Raw genomic sequence first — 6,222 nt, 5'->3', positions numbered from 1 at the left:
CGGTATGGGACAAATAAAGCTGGATGGCTTCTACTACTGCGCATGTACGTTAAATTGTTGGAAAAGGCTATTCATGCAATACACTTGAATATGCCTTTTTTCCAAAATCTTTCTTCAAGGCTCGCTTCAAAAAAATACATAGACCTGTCATTCTGCTAAGCACTTTTATGTTGTGTCAAGCACCTGCAAGCCCTTGCTGGCACCCTTGTCGGGGTGGAGCTCAAGTGTAAACAAAATGCAATAATGTGCATTATCATGGAGTCAGATCTCAAGGCCACAAGAATAATGCTAATGTAATGTATAATACAATTTTTACTGTGCAGTTGCCAGCAGTCGGAGTACAATATTTTTGCTGTTTCTTGGTTTTCTTTGTTTTATGTTCAAATTGTTCATCTTACCAGGCAAGGGGTCATGTCTGCCAGAAAAGCGTAGAGTAAAGGTGAAGAGTAAATGGAAGCTATTTGCTAATGCGGTACGTTGCATGTGGACACACTTTATGACATGTTGTTAGTGTGGTGGGCCTATTTCTGTATTTATGTTACCTGAGCTGGTTGAGTTGCAAGATAGTTAATTGCATTGCTGTATTTCTTCATCTTAAGTGTCATCCTGGCTAGTATATTCCGTCATATATTTTATAATGTATTTTTATATTTTCTGTAGCATATGCCCCCACATTATCTGCATTTTAGCTGGCCTTTTTTGCCACCTTCTGGTTAGATGCTTAACGCATTTAGTTTCCGGGTTAGTACTTGTAGCTCTTGGTGAAATGACATAAAGTCTCAAATCTAATTTAATCTAAAATGTTTAATCTACTTATGGTTTTTAAAAGTTGGAAACATGCTAGTCCTGCTCAGCTGATAGACACATACACGTTGCGATTGCTGTCTTGGCAGTCTTTTTTTTTACATTCTCTATTGTGATATTTCAGGTAACAGTCCTACGATGTTGGTTTCAGTTCTGTATATATTTAGCCAAGAGAATGTACATATTATTAGCACTTGCTTGTTAGCTTGGTAAGCCATTAATAAGTCAGTAACACCATTTGAGAAAAGTTTGGTCTGTGGCATTTTTCGTTCAAGTAAATTCAATATATCGAGTAACGCTTCCTCCCTTGTGAATTGGATTGCTCTTAATTTTTTTAAGTTGCTTTTAGGGACAAAAAGTTGTAGGCAAATGAAAAATTTAACTATAAATTAATAGAATGTGCTGCCAGCTCTAATAACAGGAAATGATTCATTGAATGAACAGCAATATAGTCACAGTATATCACAGGTCAAAAAATATTATCTAAGCAATAAAATTATGAAAGCACAAAATATGATATATTTGTCCGTGTACAACAACATGTATTTGGTTAGCTCTTAAATTACTGTAGCACGCTGCCCCTTTGGGTCTGCTATGATGCAAGTCAGGCGGTTTCCAACGCTTTTTGACTTACTGGTCCCTTAAACATCTAGGCAGTATCTACTTGGTGACTATACGTCACAGGTATTGGACTTCAGTTATGTGCAGTTTAGAAATTAAACCCAAGGATGAATTACGCCCTGAGATTGTTTCATCTCAGTTGCTTTGGGGTGCAAATATCTTTTATTTCTAAGGGACAAAAAGCTGGCAAAAATTCAAGATTAAAAAAAGAGCCCAAACAACACAATGTTGCTAAAACATATTTTTCCCCTGCAAAAGGGGGCTTTTCCTGGGCGTCCTACTGCTGGGTTCCCATCTTTCCAGGTTTGGGAAACACTGATGGTATAGCTAGAGCCTGATGACTAATTAGACATTTTTTCAAAAGAATAAATCCATCAGACACATGTCTACAACTTGGTTGATTCCAGATATGGAAATCTTGCTCTTCTTGTGGCTGTAACATTTCTGAAAGACATATGAGTGACAAATATTAGTGTGATAATGTCTAATGATACATATAATGATGGAACATATTTGTCAAAGTCACCTGTTGGCTTCTGCCTCATCGGCTGACTCAGGAAGTTCTTTTCGCTGGTCTCAAGGAAGCAGGAAGCCGAGGCTCCCAACTGACCAGTGTAAGGATGCTGAAGACTGGGTGGGGGTATGACCCAAGTGTACACGGCCAACATTTGAGCAGTGGAAGCCGACTAATCCCGCCTGCTTCTTCCTGACATAGCTCCTAAAGCTGTGGCTGTTTGTCTGAAAGGGGGACATTACAACAGTTAACACTTCCAACGTAGGTCAAAAAGCACATTTGCTAACTCAGAACTGGTTAAAACAAACACTGAAAAATAGGTTAATATTTTGCATCTGATAAACCAGACACCTACCTAACCGATGTTGGAAACAACTCCTGCATAAAGACACTACATATGGAACCAGCCCAGATCAGGAAAAAACGTGCTGCAACAACTAAAGTTAAAATAGCAATGGCATAACCTGAAAACAGAACAAAACGATTAGACTTAACAAACAGGACAAAAATATGAAATCGTAATTTTGTTAACCAAACCAATGATGTACCTTGGGGAACAGCTAGGATGAGTATGCAACAGAGTCCTCCAGTCAGAAGTGTTGACATTAATAATATTCTTCTACCAAAAACCTCCAACAACCACATGGAAAGTAAAACAGCTGGTATTTCAATAGCACCAAACAAGAGCTGTGTCATGAAGATGCTCAAGCCAAAGTTTCCCATATTCAAATACAGGCAGTAGTAGGAAAGATTCAATGAAAACCTTAAAAAGAAGAATATAACATCCATTATATAATGTCCATGACACCAGTTTTTGAACGGTTCCCTAATTGTTCCAGGTTTGTGATTGGTGTCAGGTATGTGACTGTGAGGCAGCAGGAGTAGGACCCAAATGCAGATAGTCGAGGCAGAGGAACAGTTCAATGATTTAATGACCAGCTAAGTATGCAAATAAGCTTACAGGCAGAGACAATTAAACTGTGCAGGTAAGAAGAAGAAGTTTTTCATCCAGACGTAACAGTAAATGACTGAAATCATAACAGGTTGGTTCCCAGGATAGGCTGACATTCACTGAAAGGTAGCGTTAGCTTAACGATATTAAGTTAACTACTCCTTGGGGATATCAAAACATTAACATAAAACTCAAATTAGCTGACGCCTCATTAGGTATAACCAGCACTGTTGAGAAAGAAGTTTAACCTTAACTCTCTCTCTCTACATGGCTCTGGGTATATCACAGTCACTGACTTGTCGTTTAAACTCATGCATGCATACATCTAAAACTGTGGGTCTGCAACTGCAGGGACTCTGGCTCTACAAGGCTATATGTTTCTCAGCTTTCTCAAGAACCAATCATCCAAACTACAGTACTTCACACTCAACACTGCACTTCTTTGGGTCCTCAGCAATAAACCCATCAAATGTGATGTGGGATGAATGGTTTTTGAGAAAGCTGATTGACAGAAAGAGATTCTTTCTATTTTAGTTAATAAAATGCAATAAAGTGCAATGAATTTCTGCAACTATGAAATTACTATAAATCATAGGTTATACTACTACTGTATTAATACAGAACTGTAACCATTTCATGTCAAATATATCATCCATATTTTCATTAACTTATTAAAGATTTTGGACATTTAAACTTACCATGCCAGTAATACAATGAAGAAATATCTGGTGAGTAGAGGGGATCTGAAAATAATTTTTATGCCTCCTTTGTTCACAGTGTCTTTCACTGCAATCTGTGTCAGAAACATTATTTAATGCAACACAGAAATTTCCTGTATACTTTCCTTCCTAAATAAATTAATAATCTATTAAATATTTATCTAATTAAATAATAAGTTTATTATTTTAAAACTCCATTCTAACGCTGTTCTATAACATGTTTTTTTAAGATTTATTTGACCAGCATAGACATTTTATCTCATTTAACACACAATGAAACAAATAAATAAAGGCCTTTTTGAGAATAATGCGGTGAAATAAATACAAACAACATACACATACACACAAACATACAAACATACAAAAAGATCCTCAGAGCTCTTTGTAGTAACATATACAACAGATTGTAATGGACTTTTAAAATGATGCTGCATTCACATGGATTCAGGCTGACGGACAACACCTTCTTGACGGCACAGGGGGGAAAAAACATGGAAACGATGGTGACGTCATATTGTCAACAAAGAATGGAATAAAATATATTAAAAAATATATATTGTGTCTATTATTTTATGTAAATAATAACTAATATTCTATGTAATTATGCATGTAGCTATAAAATACAGCTTTCTCTTAACATTCAATTGCAATTCAATTGAATTTAAAATTAATGTTAAATTCCCTCTATTATCCCTCTGCTAACTTTGCTATCTGTGGCAGCTTTAAGTTTCAGTACCTTTTCCAACAGAGAGTCTGGAACAGTGCGTTTGTTGATGGCTGCCACTTTGGCAATCAGCTGTTTAGCCTCTTCTGTCCTTCCTCTGCTTAACAACCATCTGGCTGACTCTGGAATAAACCTGATAGAAACCAGGAAAGATGACATAGTCTATAGTATACAAATAAAACAATAAAAGGCCATTAAAGAGTTAATGCCCACCATATGTAGATAACCACCACTGCAAGTGGAGAAGCTATGATTAGTTGAGCCAGTCTCCAGTCTCTGATGGCATAGATCACACCAGCAAGAATGCACTGTCCAACTGCACCAAAAAGCTGAGTCACACATACTCCCCATGATCGTTTGGACATCCCGATCCATTCAGTGGCTGCAAATAAGAAATATTAAATGTGTTGTACATTGCATTAAAATAGACAATCATGTAAAACAACTGTTGTAAAAGATTTAAGGTTCTGAATGTTTAGAACATAAAGTACTACAAATAACTACCATTACAGTACGTGTTTATCTACATTTTACTTCTATGGCTCACTCTAAATATATAACTTATTTTCTCTCATAATATTGCAATCAGTTAGTCATTATATTACAATGCCTTTAATCAGTTGTGCTGCCTTTGTAGTCCAAAAGTATCTGATGAGATCTATGGCACAACGCAGATTTACTATGGAAAAGTCTGAGTCTTTTTTAAGAAGAAGGATGAAAGAGCTTTTATTTCAGAAAGAGTGTTTCATTTCTAGCCAGCTAATTAAGCTAATGTTAGTGTGACTTGGTTTTTAAAGTTTTAAAGTTTTTAAAATGAGATGGTCAAAAGTATACTGTCAATGGTAAAGAGCATTTTTAAATAGCATCCAGGGCTTTCACTCAGTGGATGTGCTATTCATGGATGTTTTTGGTTTTTTCCTCCACATATTCTGTAACCCCACAAACTAATGTAACCTAGCTAGTTAATGATGTCTGCTTGTAATGCTCAGTTACTGCTGCAGGCAGTGAGCTGATTACAACATGCTAACATAGCGGCTTACATTACAGCAGACACACACAGTTTAATCTATTCCCTACACTTCTGAGTTTGAATTTTAAGATGTCAACTTGCAACAGACATTTTTCACTTTTCTATGGACCTAATTAAAAATCAATTAGATAGATTAATCGATAACCAGTAGTTACTTCCTTATCCTAAATATGTATAAACTCATTATACATACACAGTATAATACAGTTGACTCGATATCCTCCAGCTCCAAATCCCACCAAGAGCTGGGATACTAAATATAAGTAGACATTGGGGCATAGCGCTGTTGTTATAGTAAATATGAACATTATAACTGCTGGAATTTGAGATGCTCGTCTGCGACCAAACCTGCAACAAAAAATAAAATAAAATGATGCAGTATAGATAGATAGTATCAATCAAGAGCAGTTTCTGTTATGATAAATACACTGAATTAAAAAAGTTGCTGGTTATTTTAATGATAATGAAGAGAAAGAAAGAAATATTTATAACCATAAGCTCCACTTAATAAATGAGTCCATCTAAGTTATCAACTAAATCATGAATGTATGTACAGTAAATATGTAACACTTAGCACACAGGCGGCACCAGGGCATCTGGTATGGGGAAGTTAAATTATTACAACTCTAAAATTAAAATTACAATCAAATTTAAAATTTCACTCTTAACACAAAATTCACATTCATTTATCCTGAGCTCAATTTGTTTTCACCAGTCAGAGATGTTTGTTTTGTTATTGCTGTCATACATCTCAAATACACTTACGATTCAGCAAAAGGTCCAAATATCAGGGAACCAACAAGAATACCGGCCAAGAGCACTGCTTGTATCACTTGAACCAAGTTAGCCTTGTCACAA

General features: G+C 36.0%; 1 pseudogene; it reads left to right on the top strand.

Moving 5' to 3' along the window:
* The window catches only part of LOC118335197, an 18,612-nt pseudogene that overhangs the window by 3,796 nt on the left and 8,594 nt on the right, over positions 1-6,222 (top strand).

Source organism: Morone saxatilis, unplaced genomic scaffold (assembly GCF_004916995.1).
Source record: "Morone saxatilis isolate NCDOM2014 unplaced genomic scaffold, NCSU_SB_2.0 Contig23, whole genome shotgun sequence".
Classification (NCBI taxonomy): domain Eukaryota; kingdom Metazoa; phylum Chordata; class Actinopteri; family Moronidae; genus Morone; species Morone saxatilis.
Note: the sequence above shows the minus strand (reverse complement) of the source record. Positions and strands in the feature narration are given on the sequence as shown.